The 19,286-nt window shown below is 46.3% G+C and overlaps 1 protein-coding gene and 1 pseudogene across 1 annotated transcript in view; one reads left to right on the top strand and one right to left on the bottom strand.

Annotated features, from left to right (window-relative positions):
• Nucleotides 1-19,286, top strand: part of LOC142315607 (uncharacterized) — a 214,621-nt gene that overhangs the window by 179,476 nt on the left and 15,859 nt on the right. The gene's annotated exons all lie outside the window — the stretch shown is intronic.
• Nucleotides 270-2,998, bottom strand: LOC142303296 (serine/threonine-protein kinase Nek1 pseudogene; annotated as a pseudogene).

The following is a 19,286-nucleotide window of genomic DNA, read 5'->3' as shown; positions in this document are numbered from 1 at the left end:
GGATTTGATTTCTTTTCAGGCTGAAGACAAAACACGTTCCTGGCCCCGGTAATAAAACGCGAGTACGTGTATCACTGACACCAGAAAACCCGTGTCCCAGCTTTAATAGGACAGCATGAACACATCAACAAAAAGTACAAATATGTCATAGATTATGGCTCCGCCGCTCTCATCTACTCAGCCTTCCAAGAAGTAATACGTACCTCATGTTCATACGCTATGGGTGAATACATATGGACTTTCACATTGCATGCCGATAGAAAAAAAAAATATTTTATTTTTGCAGCAGAATGGCTAAATTTGATGCAGACAGTCGAGCAGCAATATTTTGTATATGAGGATCCTGAGATATTTATTCATCATGATCTTCGTATGCTCCATCAGCCATGACGAGACGGAGTATCCTGGGATATAAATACAGATGATCACTGCCCAAAATGTTTTGCATAACTGTTGAACATGTGTCAATATTCTCATCTTCATCTTCATGTATGGCCTTTATTTTGTTGTAAACCTCAATGAATTTTTCAAGCCCAATCTCTTGCTCTAATTTCAGCCTCAGTTCCTCCAGGTGTCCAGAAACGCTGTCACCATCATATTCATTCTCGAAATCTTCGCTGCTGTCATCTGAATGCCATTCTTCATTAATTGCACTTTCACTGCTTGGCTGATTCTCCTCGTCCTCTACGTCAGCCTCCTCAGGCTCTACATCATTATTCTTGTCTTCATTCATTTTATTTTTATCTTCATTTATGGTATCATCAGCTCCACAGTAATCTTCATTTGACTCTTCCCTTAGTAACTGCTCCATTGATGCCTGTAGTTCCTGCAGATCTCGGTCTGTCTCTCCAAACATAGTGTCTTCAGAATCTGAATGATCGACATCTCGTACAGGCTCGTCTTCAATATCTTCTATTTCCAGGTTCTCTTCTCCCTGCAGGTCAGCCACACTTGGCACGTCCACCAACGTCTTAAACAACTCTGATAGATCAGGCAGAGAGCATGTTCTCAGCATCCCTTCTGCTCGGGTCCGGGTCGGGATCTTCTTTCTTCTCAGCTCAGCTTCGTCATCCCTATCACGCTGGCCTCCTTCTTCTTCCTTTAAAGCTTCAATCTTCTTTCTTCTCAGCTCAGCTTCGTCATCCTTATCACGCTGGCCTCCTTCTTCTTCCTTTAAAGCTTCAATCTTCTTTCTTCTCAGCTCAGCTTCGTCATCCTTATCACGCTGGCCTCCTTCTTCTTCCTTCTCCCCACGCAGTTTAGCTTTGATTTGTTGACGTTCATTGAAATTCTGGAGCCCGATTTGCCTGAACCTCGCCAAGTATTCCTGTTCTTCTTTGTGCCGGGCCTTCCCTCCTCCAGCAGAGCTTGGTCTGCCTCCATACATAGCTGCCAGGCTGTACAGAGCGTCCATGTGTTCCTCCGCACGCGCTTTGTTTTGCATGGCTTCCTGCTTCCTCTGACAGAATTCCTCAACTTGTCTTGCTCTTTCAGCAGCTGCATGTCCTCGATGTTTAGGTGCTGCATTAGGGTTCTGGACTTCTCCTCTGTGCTTGACTTCTCTGTCATCTGATGGCTTCTGTTTCTGCTTCATGTCCACACTTCCTCCGGAGCCAAACACATTCTTCCAGCCTTGCTCCCTTTCGCGATTTATCCACTCCAACCTGTCCTTCTCCAGTCGTCTCATCTGTTCAGCTTTCAGTAAGTTCAACTTCATGTCCACACTTCCTCCGGAGCCAAACACATTCTTCCAGCCTTGCTCCCTTTCGCGATTTATCCACTCCAACCTGTCCTTCTCCAGTCGTCTCATCTGTTTAGCTTTCAGTAAGTTCACCTTCATGTCCACACTTCCTCCGGAGCCAAACACATTCTTCCAGCCTTGCTCCCTTTCGCGATTTATCCACTCCAACCTGTCCTTCTCCAGTCGTCTCATCTGTTCAGCTTTCAGTAAGTTCACCTGTTCTCTCTGTCTCTTCTCTCTTTCACGCGGTCTAATGTCCAGCCAATTTTTCTTCACCACATTCTCTAACATTTTCCTCCCGTCTTCTACTGGATTCATTTTCTTCATTGGCACTGCTGGGGCCTGTCTGTGTTTCATCTGTGGCTTTCTCTCGTAATGCTTCTTAGTAGCATCTCCAGACTTTTTGACAGATAAAGGCACTCCGTCCTTAGCAGCTGGTTTGGTGATCTTCTGAGCCAGAGGGGAGGCTGATGGGGTGACTTGTGCTGGTCTTTTGGCAGCTACGGCATGGCCTACAGGCTTAGGTGGATTCAAAACTGCTCCCATACCAAACTCCTCAGCTATAAGCTGTGGAGATAAAAACTTTTCAATGCGTTTAAATATAAAAGGCTTCTCCAATATGGAGTTGACAGATGGACGATCCTTGGGATTCCTCTTAAAAAGCATAGATAGCAGGTTGCGAAGATCATATGAATAATGCACGGACACGGGAGGATAAGATCCTCGAATGATCTTCAAAACTAAGTTCTTCCTGTTACCGGCTTCAAACGCATGTTTTAGAGTGCACATTTCATACAGGACACATCCCAGTGCCCAAATGTCACTCTTATTGTTGTAGGGCCGATTCTCACATATTTCAGGAGACAGGTAATACGGAGTTCCTATAAATGTTCGGGCCAGTTCTACGGTGCTGTTCAGCACCCTCGCTATTCCAAAGTCCCCCAGCTGGATGGTCCCACTTTTGGTCAAAAAGATATTCTGAGACTTGATATCTCGATGGAGAATTTTTCGGTCATGAACATGCTTCAGAGCCAAACAGAGCTGAGCAAACCAATCTAGGATCTGATCTTCTGAGAATAAAACTTCTTTTTGTGCATTTATTCGTTGAAACAAATCCCCTCCTTCACAATAATCCATCACAATATAAAGGCAGCCGCTTTCTTCAAATGATTCTATGTACTGGACGATATTCGGATGCTTCATGTTTGCCAGCACAGCCACTTCTCTCCTCGATCCTGCCCTTTCTTTGTTTGACATCGGTAATGATTTTTTCCAGAAGCCACGACAGCACCACCAGAGAGATAGGTCCGCTCATCTTAGGACAGGAAACCCACTTAGAGATGCTGATTTCCTTGATGACATACTGTTTGCCATCTTCCTTGGCTTTCACCAGAATGGCCTTCCCGAAGGAGCCCTCGCCGATCTTGCGCACTCTCACGTACTTGTTCATGGTGCCCGGACCCTACGGCATGACTGTCCGGCGCGGGTGGGCGCAGTTCTGCGTAGGTCAGAGGAATGCAGCGCACACGATGGCCGGCCGAGCTGTGATGTTCGTGGAAAGATTTTTATAGCCATCCGCCAGATACATCTGGTAAGTGCTATAGGTCCCAGAAGGAGTGCGTCTGGGGGACAAGGAGAGCCCATCTATAGTAGGGCAGCAGGATGAACGGGGGCCAGCCAAGCTCGTTCCACTTCCATTCACCTACCCACCGAGGACAAACTGGCCCACACAGGGACACTTCTCAGGTGTGTAGCTACGTAATACTTCCACGTCTGGAAAAGCTAGGCCGCCCATCTTCCTAGAGGCCAACAGTACCGTCTGTGCAATTCGATGACATTTATAGGCCCAGACATAGCTATTCAACCATCTCTGGAATCTTCTGATCACCAACTTAGGGATTGGTATGGGAAGTGTCTCTAGTAAATATAGGAACCTCAGCAGAATCGTCATCTTAACGGACGCCACCCGTAGTGTGCGGTAATAGGAAGTACCGCTGCTGCCGTTGGGAGTACCCAGGGTGATGGAGCAGCCAGATGACGTTACCCTCCATGGGTAGGGGAAGGCCCCAGGACTCTGGATGGTTTGCAGGGGAAGGGAAGAATTGCAGGGGAAGCGCAGGCTTGCTGATAGCAGGGGCTGATCAGGTACTCACTCAGAAGGAAAGCAGATGCTGAAAACGTGGTAAACCAAGTCTCTGGGTGCCGCTGTCCTCTTGGGGGAGCTCGTCCGGGTTTCATCCCCTTCAGCAAGTTAATTGCCAGGTTGATTGAAGCCTTTCCCCGACCTAGGGTCCAGTACCCCGACATGCTTTCGGCCCCAGACCGGCTATTGGACTGCAGCTGCCGACCGTCCTCCTAGACTAAGCCAACACCCAGTCCCAATATCCCCGGACTGGGTCTCCAACTCCTCCGAGTCCAGACCAGCGTCTGCAACCCAATCTACGTTCCTCTGTGAGCTCCAACTCCCAGCTTCCCCGAGCTCCTCACTGCTCAAGGGCTACCACTCAACTGACTTGTCATCTCCCTGCCTGACCCATAGGTGGGCGGCCCTATTCTAGCTTAGCAGCCCACTGGTGTGCCCGACAGGGTGTGGTGCGAGGTGTGATTAGGATTTTTAGATGCTGGTGAAGGCAGTGCTGCAAGTTGGGAACCCAGAATCATGGAGGGTTGAGTCCTGCACTGGGAGATGAAGAGCGTGCAGTACCCTGTAACGACCTGACTAGTCCAGGGGCGTCACATTACTGCATTACAACTAATATTTAACCCTTTTGCGCAAGAGCCTATTCTTGCCTTTGTGACCAGGTCTATATTTTCATTTCTGACCAGTATCACTTTGACAGGTTATAACTCTGGAACGCTTCAACAGATCCCAGTGATTGTGCTTCATGATAGTAGTAAATTTAAAACAATATTTTTTGTGTTTATTTGAGAAAATATTGGAATATTTGCAATTTTATACCCTTAAACCAAAGAGCTATATCACACAAAATAATTAATAAATAACATTTCCCATATCTCTACTTTACCTCAGCACAATTTTTGAAATATAATTTTTTTTTTTGTTAGGAAGTTAGAAGGGTTCAAAGTTTATCATCAGTTTCTTATTTTTCCAACAAAATTTAGAAAACCATTTTATTAGGGACCACATTACATTTGAAGTGACCTTGAGAGGCCTTGGTGACAGAAAATACCTATAAGTGAACCCAGCAAACGCCAATGTTCATTTACTGTCGGTGGTCGCGAACAGGTTAATATTAATTAATTTACCCATTAATTAATTTCATTTTTTTGCATTTCTTAATTTTGTTTGCCTTATGACATGTCTCTTTGAACTTTGAACATCATATTTCTATTTACACAATATCAAAGATTATTAGAATTAGAAGAACTCCAATGTGAGAAAATGCGGGAGGATAAGGGTGTACAGGTAGTGTCTCAACTATTCCATAACTATATATTTAAAGGCTTTGCCCAGATCCAAACCGAGTTCATACTACCACATACCTCCTATCATTACCTATAGATGAGACACGCAGCTGGGAGGCAAATTATATCAATGTTACATACGAACATACTGCCCAAATATTTATTTTTTTTGGATTATAAGACGCACTTTTCCTCCCACAAATTTGGGAGGAAAGTGAGGGGTGCATCTTATAATCTAAATTTAGCTGTTGCAAGAGACCGGGAAATACTGCGGCGAGGCTGCGGTGGCTGTGTGGGGCTCTCCGGCGGCTGGACTGGCATTGGGGGGGTGGGGGGTGATGACTTCAAATAATGCAACCCAGTGTCGGCACTTGTGCAGATGGAACTCCCGGCTCAATCTCTCATCTGCGCACGCGCCGCCTTTGGCCTTTTGATCTCCCAGCAGTGGACTTCAGGAAAATGGCGCCCAGAGGTGGCGCTTGCGCATATGAGATCTTTGCTTGCCATTGAGCCGAGAAGTCAATCTGCACTAACTCTGGGCACCATTTCTTTAAAGTCCTCATGCCCGCCGGGGACCGAACCTCAGTTTTTGCCGCAGCAACAGCACAGCCTACAGTTTCTGGAACATCCACCGCCCCTGCCTCCTGTGACTCCAGTCCACCACTGCTGCAGCCCCCTTCAGTAAGACACCACTGGATTATAAAACAGACCCCATTTTAATTTTCACCTTTTTTTGCTCTGAATTTGAGGTGTGTCTTATAATCCGATGCATCTTATAAACTGAGAAATATGGTAAATAAATTCCTGATGCAGGATAGAGGGAATTGGGAACGAGTTCTGGGCTCTATGACAGATGACCAGTGGACAACTATTTTGGCACAGACCCCCGACTTGCTGGCTCCGAGAGCTAGAGGCCATCTCAACTATTTCTACCTCTTCATAAGGTATATAGGACACTTAGCCTATTATATAAAGTAGGACTTATTTTTTTTCATTGCAGATTTGAAGCAGTTTCAGATCTCCAGCATGTCATTTCTTTCCACATTTTTCCCCTATTTTAATGAAAAGGTAAAAATGTGCGCGTCTTATGCAGCCTTTTTCCTGCCAACACAGATTTTTCAGCTGGAAATACTAAGCTTGTGGTGATCCCCTCACACTGACCAGAGCCATGCCAGGTCCTGCTTACGGTATGACTTTAGAGACCACTGTAGCTGGGTGACCCCAAGCCATTACTCACTTGGGATCATCATGACTGCTATTGACACCATATGACTGCAAGCATGGGTTGCCGATGGGTACAAATTGGGAGACCCCCAACCTCAAGCAAAGCGATATCACTGGCATTACTGACAGTATTATCAGAGGGGTGGGTTAAAGTGACCCACATTCGGTGATAACACCGACAGCAGCCATTACAGCAGGGCGCCTGCTATGATCCATAACTGACATCTGCTGATAATTTTCCCCACTCACCTTCTGAGCTGTCACAATCATTGTGCTATACATGTATGGCAGTTTGTGGGAAAGAAATAATAAAAAAAATATATATTGCAGTCAAACAGAAGACATTTTAGGACTCTTCCATCCCCATTTAAATGAATATGTTTGGAACCTTTCTTTTATTTCCATTTTTCTCATCCTAAATCATTAAAAAACTGAAAAAACCAATGGTAATGTGATCCCGAGCCTTAGAGCACAATGTAAAGATACTGGAATGACAGTTATATTTAGTGCTTACCGTGGCTGGAAATGCGGCGCTTCTTGCGAGGAACCTCCTTCTCCTCGCTACGCTTGCGTTTCCCTAAAATATATACCAGAATTGATTATAATCCTCATTGACATAACAGATTTCAGCAGAGGAGCAATCTCCAATTCCCAACACTGGAAGAAGCAGAACCTATTACACACCATATGGACAAAAGTATTGGGACACCCTCATTACACCCAGGGAAGTGTTATGGCTTCCCATCTAAATCTATAGTTAATAATATGGTTGGTCTCCCTTTGCATATAATACAGGATAAATCATATAAGAAGGGGTCAAATGTCGCGCTGCCAAAGTAAGGAACAATCCATGTGCATATAATACAGCTCCCACTGTTTAGGAAGGCTTTGTAAAGAATTTGGGGGGTCAGTATACAGATTTTTGCCCATTCATCCAAAAGAGCATTGATCAGGTCAGTCACTGATGTTGGATGGAGGACCTGGCTTGCAATCTCTAGGTCATCCCGGAGGTGTTTGATGGAGTTAGGGTGCACTCACAGTATTTATTCTCATTTCTGGGAGGTAGAATGAACATGAAACAGCAATTCAGGAATATACTTCTTTTTTTACGATGTTCACTGTTTGGTAAAAGTAACAGCACAGGTTTATTCTTAGGGTCAGTAAGATTACAGCGGCACCACAATGATATCATTTTTTTATGTTTTGTTGCTTATACACAATAAAAACATTTTTTAAAAAAAAAAAGATATTTTTTTTGCATTGCTGTATTCTCAGACCTATAATTTTTTTATTTTTCCGCTGATAGAGCTGGGTGGCAGCTTGATTATTATGGGACAAGATGTAGTTTTCAATAATACAACTTTTATTTATGTTCAACTTTTTGATCGCGTTTTATTCCACTTTTTTCCTGCGATAAAATGAAAAAGTAGTTTTTTGCCACTTTTTTTTTTAAAACTGGTCACTAAAGGGACTAAATAGTGTGACAGTTTTATAGATCAGGTCATACTGGACACGTCAATACCATATATGTCTACTTGTTTTGTTCCTTTTTGTTTTTGTATAAATAATGGTATTTTTTCTGTGACTTTTTTTTTCTTTTTGTTGGGATTTTTAAGTTTTTTTTTACTTTCTTACTTAGTCTTTCTTACATAGCTGCTTCTATGGTCAAAAAGACAAAAATCAACTTGGGCATCAATTAGCGTTTTTACATGCGTTTAGAACAACGCAAAGTGCGGTCATACCCTAAAGGTCCCCAAAGGCGAAACATTGAGAAGGTAGTTAAAGGGGTCCAATGCGACCCAATACCCCAAACCTCCACTGATCAATCTCTCCACCTCTCTCCAAAAGGGAACAAGGACCTCGCAGTCCCAAAACATATGCGTGAGAGATCCCTTATCGTTTGCACATCCCCACTATTGGTCCGATGTGTTAGGAAAAAGCCTACTGAGGACCTCCAGGGTATGGTACCAATGCATTAACATTCTGTACTTTTTTTCCTTTCGTGTAGTGCATATAGAAGTCTTTGCCGCTCGATCGCAGATGGCCTGCCACATCGGTTTCGGTATCACCCTTCCCAGATATGTCTCCCACTTCGTCATATACAAATGTTGTATTTCTGTGTGTGAAGTAAGCATGTCATATGAGCGAGAGATTAGCCCCTTTGTTGAAGCGCCCTGCCTGCATAGGCCCTCGAACAGGGTGAGCTTAGAAAACGTAGTGGACTTGATCATAGAAATGTCCAAATGACATAACTGTGCATATGTATAAAAGGCCTCCCTAGGAATTCCAAATCTCTCTCGCAAGGTTGAGAAAGGTAGAAATGTATTTATGCAGGAATCTATTATATCTTTTAAAGTGGAAAAGCCTTGCACGAATCCATGGGTCAATTACCTTATCGGCGCTATCCTTCAAAGCTGGAGTATATAAAAATGGCGTCAGTGGGGACCCAGCCGAGGTGAGTGGAAAGATTTTTATAGCCATCCGCCAGATACATCTGGTAAGTGCTATAGGTCCCAGAAGGAGTGCGTCTGGGGGACAAGGAGAGCCCATCTATAGTAGGGCAGCAGGATGAACGGGGGCCAGCCAAGCTCGTTCCACTTCCATCCACCTACCCACCGAGGACAAACTGGCCCACACAGGGACACTTCTCAGGTGTGTAGCTACGTAATATTTCCACGTCTGGAAAAGCTAGGCCGCCCATCTTCCTAGAGGCCAACAGTACCGTCTGTGCAATTCGATGACATTTATAGGCCCAGACATAGCTATTCAACCATCTCTGGAATCTTCTGATCACCAACTTAGGGATTGGTATGGGAAGTGTCTCTAGTAAATATAGGAACCTCAGCAGAATCGTCATCTTAACGGACGCCACCCGTAGTGTGCGGTAATAGGAAGTACCGCTGCTGCCGTTGGGAGTACCCAGGGTGATGGAGCAGCCAGATGACGTTACCCTCCACGGGTAGGGGAAGGCCCCGGGACTCTGGATGGTGGGAAGGATTGCAGGGGAAGCTCAGGCTCGCTGATAGCAGGGGCTGAACAGGTACTCACTCAGAAGGAAAGCAGATGCTGACAACAAGGTAAACCAAGTCTCTGGGTGCCGCTGTCCTCTTGGGGGAGCTCGTCCGGGTTCCGTCCCCTGCAGCAAGTTAATTGCCAGGTTGCTTGAAGCCTTTCTCCGACCTGGGGTCCAGTTCCCCGACGTGCTTTCAGCCCCAGACCGGCTATTGGACTGCAGCTGCCGACCGTCCTCCTAGACTAAGCCAACACCCAGTCCCAATATCCCCCGACTGGGTCTCCAACTCCTCCGAGCCCAGACCACCATCTGCAACCCAATCTACGTTCCTCTGGGAGCTCCAACTCCCAGCTTCCCTGAGCTCCTTACTGCTCGAGGGCTACCACTCAACTGACTTGTCACCTCCCACCTCCCTGCCTGACCCCTAGGTGGGCGGCCCTATACTAGCTTAGCAGCCCACTGGTGTGCCCGACAGGGTGTGGTGCGAGGTGTGATTAGGATTTTTAGATGCTGGTGAAGGCAGTGCTGCAAGTTGGGAACCCAGAATCATGGAGGGTTGAGTCCTGCACTGGGAGATGAAGAGCATGCAGTACCCTGTGACGACCTGACTAGTCCAGGGGCGTCACATTACTGCATTACAACTAATATTTAACCCTTTTGCGCAAGAGCCTATTTTTGCCTTTGTGACCAGGTCTATATTTTCATTTCTGACCAGCATCACTTTGACAGGTTATAACTCTGGAATGCTTCAACAGATCCCAGTGATTGTACTTCATGATAGTAGTAAATTTAAAACAATAATTTTATGTTTATTTGAGAAAATATTGGAATATTTGCAATTTTATACCCTTAAACCAGAGAGTTATATCACACAAAATAATTAATAAATAACATTTCCCATATCTCTACTTTACCTCAGCACAATTTTTGAAATATAATTTTTTTTTTTGTTAGGAAGTTAGAAGGGTTCAAAGTTTATCATCAGTTTCTTATTTTTCCAACAAAATTTAGAAAACCATTTTATTAGGGACCACATTACATTTGAAGTGACCTTGAGAGGCCTTGGTGACAGAAAATACCTATAAGTGAACCCAGCAAACGCCAATGTTCATTTACTGTCGGTGGTCGCGAACAGGTTAATATTAATTAATTTACCCATTAATTAATTTCATTTTTTTGCATTTCTTAATTTTGTTTGCCTTATGACATGTCTCTTTGAACTTTGAACATCATATTTCTATTTACACAATATCAAAGATTATTAGAATTAGAAGAACTCCAATGTCAGAAAATGTGGGAGGATAAGGGTGTACAGGTAGTGTCTCAACTAGAGTTGAGCGCGGTTCGTGGTTCGTGGTTCTCCAGTTCGCGGCTCGAGTGATTTTGGGGCATGTTCTAGATCGAACTAGAACTCGAGCTTTTTGCAAAAGCTCGGTAGTTCTAGAAACGTTCGAGAACGGTTCTAGCAGCCAAAAAACAGCTAAATCATAGCTTGGTTTCTGCTGTAATAGTGTAAGTCACTCTGTGAATCAAACTATTATCACATTTCAGTGTATAGTGTGCGTGAACAGCGCCTTCAGATCACTGCTGTTTCTATAATGGCGATCGCCATTTTTTTTTTTTTTTTTTCTTGTCTTCCTTCCCTAAGTGCGCGCGTCTTGTGGGGCGGGCCAGCATGTCAGCCAATCCCAGACACACACACAGCTAAGTGGACTTTGAGCCAGAGAAGCAACGGCATGTGTGATAGGATCTGCATGTCACATGTCCCTGCATTATAAAACCGGACATTTTCTTCACGGACGCCATTATCTGCCTTCTGCGTCTTTGGTGTCAGACATCACTGTCGCAGCTCCGTCTTCCTGAGTCCTATAGCCGATACAGCTGTATGCGCTGCATACACAGCGTTAGACAGCTTAGGGAGAGCACTTTATAGCAGTCCTTTTAAGGGCTCCAACCGGCAGGGTCAGAGAGCCATAGGTGACAGGTCCTGCAAACAGCAACAGCGTCTGTGTAGCCCAGGTCAGGGATTTCCTACCTGCATTTCACCATTAGGAGGGAATAGAAAGGCAGTCTTCCATTCCTCTACCCAGAGCACCACAATCCTGCCACTGTACCCTCTTGTCCTCTGCACACTCCAACTGATAACTAAGCCATTATACTAGCAAACACTCAGTGTACCTAGTGGCATCCTATACGTGGCTATTGGACTTTGCTATAGTCCCACTAGTGCAAAGACATTTGCAGAGCGCGTCTGCCTGCATTGCACACTACAACTCATTCTAACCAAGCCATTATACTAGCAAACACTCAGTGTACCTAGTGGCATCCTATACGTGGCTATTGGACTTTGCTATAGTCCCACTAGTGCAAAGACATTTGCAGAGCGCGTCTGCCTGCGTTGCACACTACAACTCATTCTAACCAAGCCATTATACTAGCAAACACTCAGTGTACCTAGTGGCATCCTATACGTGGCTATTGGACTTTGCTATAGTCCCACTAGTGCAAAGACATTTGCAGAGCGCGTCTGCCTGCGTTGCACACTACAACTCATTCTAACCAAGCCATTATACTAGCAAACACTCAGTGTACCTAGTGGCATCCTATACGTGGCTATTGGACTTTGCTATAGTCCCACTAGTGCAAAGACATTTGCAGAGCGCGTCTGCCTGCGTTGCACACTACAACTCATTCTAACCAAGCCATTATACTAGCAAACACTCAGTGTACCTAGTGGCATCCTATACGTGGCTATTGGACTTTGCTATAGTCCCACTAGTGCAAAGACATTTGCAGAGCGCGTCTGCCTGCGTTGCACACTACAACTCATTCTAACCAAGCCATTATACTAGCAAACACTCAGTGTACCTAGTGGCATCCTATACGTGGCTATTGGACTTTGCTATAGTCCCACTAGTGCAAAGACATTTGCAGAGCGCGTCTGCCTGCGTTGCACACTACAACTCATTCTAACCAAGCCATTATACTAGCAAACACTCAGTGTACCTAGTGGCATCCTATACGTGGCTATTGGACTTTGCTATAGTCCCACTAGTGCAAAGACATTTGCAGAGCGCGTCTGCCTGCGTTGCACACTACAACTCATTCTAACCAAGCCATTATACTAGCAAACACTCAGTGTACCTAGTGGCATCCTATACGTGGCTATTGGACTTTGCTATAGTCCCACTAGTGCAAAGACATTTGCAGAGCGCGTCTGCCTGCGTTGCACACTACAACTCATTCTAACCAAGCCATTATACTAGCAAACACTCAGTGTACCTAGTGGCATCCTATACGTGGCTATTGGACTTTGCTATAGTCCCACTAGTGCAAAGACATTTGCAGAGCGCGTCTGCCTGCGTTGCACACTACAACTCATTCTAACCAAGCCATTATACTAGCAAACACTCAGTGTACCTAGTGGCATCCTATACGTGGCTATTGGACTTTGCTATAGTCCCACTAGTGCAAAGACATTTGCAGAGCGCGTCTGCCTGCGTTGCACACTACAACTCATTCTAACCAAGCCATTATACTAGCAAACACTCAGTGTACCTAGTGGCATCCTATACGTGGCTATTGGACTTTGCTATAGTCCCACTAGTGCAAAGACATTTGCAGAGCGCGTCTGCCTGCGTTGCACACTACAACTCATTCTAACCAAGCCATTATACTAGCAAACACTCAGTGTACCTAGTGGCATCCTATACGTGGCTATTGGACTTTGCTATAGTCCCACTAGTGCAAAGACATTTGCAGAGCGCGTCTGCCTGCGTTGCACACTACAACTCATTCTAACCAAGCCATTATACTAGCAAACACTCAGTGTACCTAGTGGCATCCTATACGTGGCTATTGGACTTTGCTATAGTCCCACTAGTGCAAAGACATTTGCAGAGCGCGTCTGCCTGCGTTGCACACTACAACTCATTCTAACCAAGCCATTATACTAGCAAACACTCAGTGTACCTAGTGGCATCCTATACGTGGCTATTGGACTTTGCTATAGTCCCACTAGTGCAAAGACATTTGCAGAGCGCGTCTGCCTGCGTTGCACACTACAACTCATTCTAACCAAGCCATTATACTAGCAAACACTCAGTGTACCTAGTGGCATCCTATACGTGGCTATTGGACTTTGCTATAGTCCCACTAGTGCAAAGACATTTGCAGAGCGCGTCTGCCTGCGTTGCACACTACAACTCATTCTAACCAAGCCATTATACTAGCAAACACTCAGTGTACCTAGTGGCATCCTATACGTGGCTATTGGACTTTGCTATAGTCCCACTAGTGCAAAGACATTTGCAGAGCGCGTCTGCCTGCGTTGCACACTACAACTCATTCTAACCAAGCCATTATACTAGCAAACACTCAGTGTACCTAGTGGCATCCTATACGTGGCTATTGGACTTTGCTATAGTCCCACTAGTGCAAAGACATTTGCAGAGCGCGTCTGCCTGCGTTGCACACTACAACTCATTCTAACCAAGCCATTATACTAGCAAACACTCAGTGTACCTAGTGGCATCCTATACGTGGCTATTGGACTTTGCTATAGTCCCACTAGTGCAAAGACATTTGCAGAGCGCGTCTGCCTGCGTTGCACACTACAACTCATTCTAACCAAGCCATTATACTAGCAAACACTCAGTGTACCTAGTGGCATCCTATACGTGGCTATTGGACTTTGCTATAGTCCCACTAGTGCAAAGACATTTGCAGAGCGCGTCTGCCTGCGTTGCACACTACAACTCATTCTAACCAAGCCATTATACTAGCAAACACTCAGTGTACCTAGTGGCATCCTATACGTGGCTATTGGACTTTGCTATAGTCCCACTAGTGCAAAGACATTTGCAGAGCGCGTCTGCCTGCGTTGCACACTACAACTCATTCTAACCAAGCCATTATACTAGCAAACACTCAGTGTACCTAGTGGCATCCTATACGTGGCTATTGGACTTTGCTATAGTCCCACTAGTGCAAAGACATTTGCAGAGCGCGTCTGCCTGCGTTGCACACTACAACTCATTCTAACCAAGCCATTATACTAGCAAACACTCAGTGTACCTAGTGGCATCCTATACGTGGCTATTGGACTTTGCTATAGTCCCACTAGTGCAAAGACATTTGCAGCACGTCTGCCTGCGTTGCACACTCCAACTAATTATAACTAAGTTGCATTGTCAGGGATATTTATTCTTTATTATTCTGCTGTTAATAAAGCTAGACCACCACTGCAATCTTCACCACCTCTCAATTTTTACTACCACATTTTCAGTCCACAATCTTGTCGCAATCAACATGAGTGGCAAAATGACAGATGCTGGTGGAAAGGGGAAGAGGCGTGGTGTAAAAGGCAAAAAAGGTTTTGTCCGTGGGGAAGGTGGCAAAGCTCCATTATCATCTGCTGAAGATAGACCATCTACCAGCAAAAGTAAGATGTCTACTACTTACCGTGGACAATCCGATGTGCTCCCTTTGTTACGGACACGAACAACAGGAACAAAGGTAGATGATGGGCAAAAAAGGAAAATGCTTGAATGGATCTCAAGTGGTCCAACAAGTGCCCTCTCTGCCACTTCAAGTACCGCATCCAAAAAACACCAGTCCTCTGAGTTGTCATCCCAATCAAACTTGCTTTCTCCCAGCTCTGAAGTCTCCATCAGCCCTGCACAGTATGGTGGAACTGAGATGGCTGAGTCTGCAGAGCTGTTCAGTCACACTATAGCCTGGGAATCAGAGGTCTGCTCCCAAGCTACAGTGAGTACAGAACAGGAAATGGTCTGCAGTGATGCCCAGAACCTTTGTGACTCAGATTCAGGCCGTGAGGACCAAGTTTCTGAGCATAATGTTGACCCTTTGTCACAAACTGTAACACCTGTGGTTATAGACAATGAGGAACATACTGATGAAGATGAGACGCAGATACCCGATTGGGATGACAACTTAAATATTCGGTCAGGGCAAGAAGAGGCTCGGTCTGAGGGGGAGGGGAGTGCAAACACAACAATTGATGATGACGTTCTAGATCCCACCTACTGTCAACCCCCAGTCAGGCACTCGAGGAGGTCAACAGAGGCGGTGGAGGAGGATGCAACCGACGACGAAGTTACCTTGCGCCTTCCTGGACAGAGTCGGAGCACTGGTAGCACGTCTACAACTGCATCCTCAGCCACCACTCTGCCTATGAGCATTATTCGGGGTGGATCAACAGGTCGCATGGCCTCTAAGCCTTGCCTAGCCTGGTCCTTTTTTCACATCGAAAAAGATCGCCCAACTCATGTGATATGTAACATTTGTCATGATTCTGTTAGTAGAGGTCAAAACCTCAGCAGTTTGACAACTTCTTCCATGAATCGTCACATGACTAAATATCATAAGTCCCGGTGGGAAGCTCACCGTGCTGCAATGCGGCCTAGTGGAGCGAACCATCCACCGCCCGCCCCTTCCACTGCATCCGCGCGCTCTTCATCTTCTAGGACTGTGGGGACAGCTGCCACACCTGTTTTTCCACGCAAAACTTCCACCACTGTAACCGCAACAGGCAGTTTGCTTGTAAGGTCGTCAGTTGGTTTGGAAGGGGAAACAAGTGAGTGTGTACAGCTCTCTCAGACATCGATAGCACCAACGTTGGATGAAGGCAACATCATGTCTCCGCCTGCACTTTCCTCACAAACCTGCATTTTTCAAGGGACACCCTACTCAACACCGTCTACACACAGCAGCCAGATCTCTGTCCCTCAGATGTGGTCAAATAAAAGGCCACTTCCTCCGACCCATGACAAAGCTAAGAGGTTGACTCTATCCCTCTGTAAGCTGTTGGCTACCGAAATGCTGCCTTTCCGCCTAGTGGACACACAGGATTTTAGAGACCTTATGTCTGTCGCTGTGCCCCAGTACCAGATGCCTAGTCGCCACTACTTCTCTAAGAAAGGTGTGCCCGCGCTACACCAGCATGTCGCACACAACATCACCGCTTCCTTGAGAAACTCTGTGTGTGAACGGGTGCATTTCACCACCGATACTTGGACCAGTAAGCATGGACAGGGACGTTACATGTCGCTGACTGGGCACTGGGTAACTATGGTGATAGATGGTGAAGGGTCTGCTGCACAAGTCTTGCCGTCCCCACGACTTGTGTGTCAATCCTCTGTCTGTCCAAGTTCCGCCACTGCTTCTGCATCCTCCACCTCATCTGGGTCCTCCACCTCCGCCCCAAGCCTGCCTGGTCAGGCCACCAGCGTTCTCACTGCGCAGAAGGAATCACGCACCCCTCATTACTATGCTGGCAGCAGAGCGCAACGGCATCAGGCGGTCTTTAGCTTGACATGTCTTGGTAATAAGAGTCACACAGCTGAGGAGTTGTGGTCAGCTTTGCGGTCCGAGTTTAATAAATGGTTGTCTCCACTCAAACTGCAGCCTGGTAAGGCCGTGTGCGACAATGCTGCAAACCTGGGTGCGGCACTTCGCCTGGGCAAGGTGACACACGTACCTTGTATGGCTCACGTGTTGAACCTTGTCGTGCAGCAATTTTTAACACACTATCCCGGCCTAGATGGCCTTCTGAACAGGGCACGAAAACTGTCAGCTCACTTCCGCCGTTCAAGCGCCGCAGCAGAGCGACTTGCATCGCTCCAGAAGTCTTTCGGCCTGCCGGTTCATCGCCTGAAATGCGATGTGGCGACACGCTGGAATTCAACTCTCCACATGTTACAGCGACTGTGGCAGCACCGCAGAGCCCTGGTGCAATACGTCATGACGTATAGCCTGGGCCAACGAGATGCAGAGGTGGGGCAGATCACCCTGATGGAGTGGTCTCAGATCAAGGACCTATGCACCCTTCTGCACAGTTTCGACATGGCGACGAATATGTTTAGCTCTGACAATGCCATTATCAGCATGACGATTCCAGTCATTTACATGCTGGAGCACACGCTAAACACTATTCGGAGTCAGGGGGTGGGACAACATGAAGGGGAGGAACTACAGGAGGATTCATATGCGCAAGGGACAACAACATCACGAAGGTCCAGACGTTCATCATCACCAACGCAGCAGGCATGGGACCATGGGGGACAGGGATCGACAAGGGCGCATAGTAGCAGGCGAAATGTTGAGCAAGGTGCAGGAGAACATGAAGAAATGGAGGACGAACTGTCCATGGACATGGAAGACTCAGCGGATGAGGGAGACCTTGGTCAAATTTCAGTTGAAAGAGGTTGGGGTCAGATGTCAGAGGAAGAAAGAACGGGTAGCACCTCTATGCCACAAACACAGCATGGACTTGGTCCGCATGGCTGCGCAAGACACATGAGTGCCTTTTTGTTGCACTACCTCCAACATGACAGTCGTATTGTCAAAATTAGAAGTGATGATGACTACTGGATTGCCACACTATTAGATCCCCGGTACAAGTCCAAATTTTGTGACATAATTCCAGCCATAGAAAGGGACGCACGTATGCAGGAGTATCAGCAGAAGCTGTTACTAGATCTTAGCTCGGCTTTTCCACCAAACAACCGTGCAGGTGCAGGGAGTGAATCTCCCAGTTGTAACTTGACAAACATGGGACGGTCTCGTCATCTTCAACAGTCTACCCGTACCAGTAGGACCTTTTCTGGTGCCGGTAACAGCAATTTTATGGAATCTTTTCATAATTTTTTTAGACCCTCTTTTGCAAGGCCACCAGAGACAACAAGTCTGACACATACTCAACGGCTGGAGAGGATGATACAGGAGTATCTCCAAATGAACATCGATGCCATGACTGTGCAACTGGAGCCTTGCTCCTTTTGGGCTTCAAACATAGAAAAATGGCCAGAGCTCTCCAGTTACGCCTTGGAGATTTTGTCGTGTCCAGCTGCCAGCGTTGTCTCTGAACGTGTATTCAGTGCTGCTGGGTGTGTGCTGACAGATAAGCGCACGCGTCTGTCCAGTGACAATGTGGACAGACTGACGTTCATCAAAATGAACAAGTCATGGATCCAGAAGGAATTTACTACCCCTGTGTCATCCTGGGGAGAGTAAATGCTTGTGGATTTGGAATGTGCTTGATGCAAATCAAAACATCCTGTTTGCAACTAGGGCCCAAGTGCTGCCACTGATGGGGTGGGTGTCTGTGTGGCCCAATTTTTGGAAAAAAGGGAGACTCCGCTTGGAGTAACCCTTGCTTGCTGTGTTTTTAAAAGAAGCCAAGATGAACAGAGCTGGGATCAGGAAAGACTTTGCTACCTACCCCGGTGTCATCCTGGGGACGGCTAAGAATAGCGTATTTTTGAATGTGCTTGATGCAAATCAAAACATCCTGTTTGCAACTAGGGCCCAAGTGCTGCCACTGATGGGGTGGGTGTCTGTGTGGCCCAATTTTTGGAAAAAAGGGAGACTCCGCTTGGAGTAACCCTTGCTTGCTGTGTTTTTAAAAGAAGCCAAGATGAACAGAGCTGGGATCAGGAAAGACTTTGCTACCTACCCCGGTGTCATCCTGGGGACGGCTAAGAATAGCGTATTTTTGAATGTGCTTGATGCAAATCAAAACATCCTGTTTGCAACTAGGGCCCAAGTGCTGCCACTGATGTGGTGGGTGTCTGTGTGGCCCAATTTTTGGAAAAAAGGGAGACTCCGCTTGGAGTAACCCTTGCTTGCTGTGTTTTTAAAAGAAGCCAAGATGAACAGAGCTGGGATCAGGAAAGACTTTGCTACCTACCCCGGTGTCATCCTGGGGACGGATAAGAATGGCGTATTTTTGAATGTGCTTGATGCAAATCTAGCTGTGAAGTGTACAACTGGGGCACAACTGCTGCCACTGAATGGGTGGGTGTGTGTGGGGCCCAATTTTTGGAAAAAAGGGGAGACTCCGCTTGGAGTAACCCTTGC

The sequence above is a fragment of the Anomaloglossus baeobatrachus genome, chromosome 1 (genome assembly GCF_048569485.1).
Source record: "Anomaloglossus baeobatrachus isolate aAnoBae1 chromosome 1, aAnoBae1.hap1, whole genome shotgun sequence".
In the NCBI taxonomy this organism is placed as follows: Eukaryota; Metazoa; Chordata; class Amphibia; order Anura; family Aromobatidae; genus Anomaloglossus; species Anomaloglossus baeobatrachus.
This window is presented reverse-complemented; position numbering and strand designations above follow the sequence as displayed.